This window comes from Pteropus vampyrus, unplaced genomic scaffold (genome assembly GCF_000151845.1).
Source record: "Pteropus vampyrus isolate Shadow unplaced genomic scaffold, Pvam_2.0 Scaffold469, whole genome shotgun sequence".
Lineage (NCBI taxonomy): Eukaryota > Metazoa > Chordata > Mammalia > Chiroptera > Pteropodidae > Pteropus > Pteropus vampyrus.
In genome coordinates, this window is record NW_011889250.1 from 663,725 (window position 1) to 666,195 (window position 2,471).

The window sequence follows — 2,471 nt, forward strand, 5'->3', positions numbered from 1 at the left end:
GTGATGGGACAACAGAAGGGGACAAAGAAGCCCAACATAAATTCCCACTGTTGACCAGTATTGTTTGCCACGTGGACAGAATGAACTTCACTTTCCTGCCTTCTCAGGTTGGCATCTGCTATGGACTGAATTGTGTCCCCCAAATACCACGTGTTGAAGTCCTAACTCCCAGTATCTCAGAATGCAACTGTAATTGGAAATACGACTTCTTTAAAGGTAATTAAGGTGAAATGAGGTCATTGTGGTGGTCCTACTCCCACATGACTGGTGTTCTTATAAGAAGGAATTAGAACAGACACCCACAGAGGAATGGCCGTGTGAGAAGATGGAAAAAAGATGGCAATCTGCATATCAAGAATAGAGGGCTCTTCCCCAAAGGGATTGTGGGGGAAAGACTCTTTCCTTTCCGTTTGGCTGCAGCCACCAGTTTTGTCTCAAAAGTAAACCAAGATGGGCGCTTACAAGTGCATCCAGGAGCGATGGAGGATGCAGCCGTCTGATGTCGTGCGCTTTATTCTCAGGGTACGCCACTGGCAGTACTGCCAGCTCTCTGCACTACACAGGGCTCCCTGGCCCACCCACCCGACAAAGCACTCAGGCTGGGACACAAGCCCAAGAAAGGTTATGCCATATATCGGTTCATGTGCACCATGGTGGCCACAAATGCCCAGTTCCTAAGGGTGCAACTTACGGCAAGCCTGTCCATCACAGTGTTAACCAGATAAAGTTTGCTCGAAGCCTTCAATCTGTTTCCAAGGAGCAAGCTGAACACCACTGTGGAGCTTTGAGAGTCCTGAATTCTTACTGGGTTGGTGAAGATTCCTCATATAAATTCTTTGAGGTTATCCTAATCTATCCATTTCATAAAGCTATAAGACAGAATCCTGACACCCAGCAGGTCACCAAACCAGTCCACAGCACAGGGAGATGTGAGGGCTACCGTCCACAGGCTGCAAGAGCCGTGGCCTCAGAAAAGGCCACAAGTTCCATCCATCACACTATTTATTGGTGGTTCTCGCCGTGTAGCTTGGAGAAGTACAAACAATACTCTCCAGCTCCACGATTACCACTAATATGTTTGTAAAATTGTTTCCTAATAAAAAATTTAGGACCTAAAAAAAAAAAAAAAAAAAAGGCGAGGGCTTAGGAGAAACCAGTCCTACTGACACCTTGATCTGGGACTTCCAGCCTCCAGAACTATGAGATGATAAATGTCTGTTCTTTAAGCTGCCCTGCCTGTGGCACTTTGTTACTGCAAATAAATATAGCACCTTTTAAAGGAAGGAGCAGTGGCGAAGAGCTAAGAGGGTGGGGTGTGGACAGAGGCCACTGCAGTGGCCTAGGGTGGCCCTCTCATGCTCTGCAGTCCTACTCAGTGTTGCTGTCATTTTCAACTGGCTGTTATTCCTGGAACAATTTATAGTCTGCTCTTAGTTGTTACTCTTATGTAAAGTGGGTACTTAGAGCAGAGGAGAACGCCAACACGACCAGGGGTCCTCTTTCCCTCACTGTACGACATCAGAGGTCCTCCACATCCCTGCCAGTGTTGAGCATAGTCACCAACACACCCAGCCCTCCCAAAGCCCACACCAAGCACCCAGAGGTGGCTGGTCCTCTGCAGGGGGTGGGCTGAGAGTGACAACATTGGGAGACAGTTGAGTAGGGCACAGGTGAAGCCCTCCAGAGCCTGGGGAGCAGCAGATGTGAGGGGAACCAAGAGGGCAAAGCTGAAGGTGAGAATGTCATAGAAGCAGGAGGCTGAGCAGGGCATCAAGGATGGAGAGAGGTGGGTGCGACAGGGCCAGGGATGTCCAGGAAGGCCAGCAGCCGCATAACCAGTACTATCTGCCATATGGGTCACACACTGGGAACTCAGGCCCTTGGAGGGCAGGCCTTTGGTGCTGGATGACCCCAGCACTTCTCCACTTCCCTCCCCTGGATGGACGGGGAAGAAGGTGAGGGGGTGCTAAGCTGATCCTGAGCTCCCCACAGCCCTCCACTTCCCTGAAGCTGCTGTTGTTTTAAAAAGTCAACGAGAAGTAGCCTCAGGGTAAGTCCACAGTCCTAGTAGAAGTAGATGGAACAGCCCCAACTCTCCGTACCAAATCCTTCAGCTCTTTCTCGGGACAGGGACAAGGGATAGTCAATGAACTCCAAGACCCCGTCAGGTAACAAATTTCTGAGGTCCAATTCGTAACTTTAAAAGGAACGATTAATCGCTGGAGGAAGTCAAGGGTCAATAACAACAGCATGAAAACTGTATGTACTTTGGAATGTGAATTAGGAAGCATATTTCCAGACAGGATAGAGAACTCTGCTCTAACCAGCCTATGAAGCTGAGATACATGACCCACAGAAAGCAAATGGCAGAGATGCATAGGTCTGCCCAGGGTGACACCTTAGGCCCACCTCCGAATGGCACCAGATTCTAGTGCATGGAAATGGGATACTGTGACACCTCAGATTCAAGA

The 2,471-nt window shown here is 49.1% G+C and overlaps 1 protein-coding gene and 1 pseudogene across 1 annotated transcript in view; one reads left to right on the forward strand and one right to left on the reverse strand.

Moving 5' to 3' along the window:
- ROR2 (receptor tyrosine kinase like orphan receptor 2) overlaps nt 1–2,471 on the reverse strand; it is a 213,192-nt gene that overhangs the window by 80,176 nt on the left and 130,545 nt on the right. The window lies entirely within an intron of this gene.
- On the forward strand, nt 451–1,111 carry LOC111732543 (annotated as a pseudogene).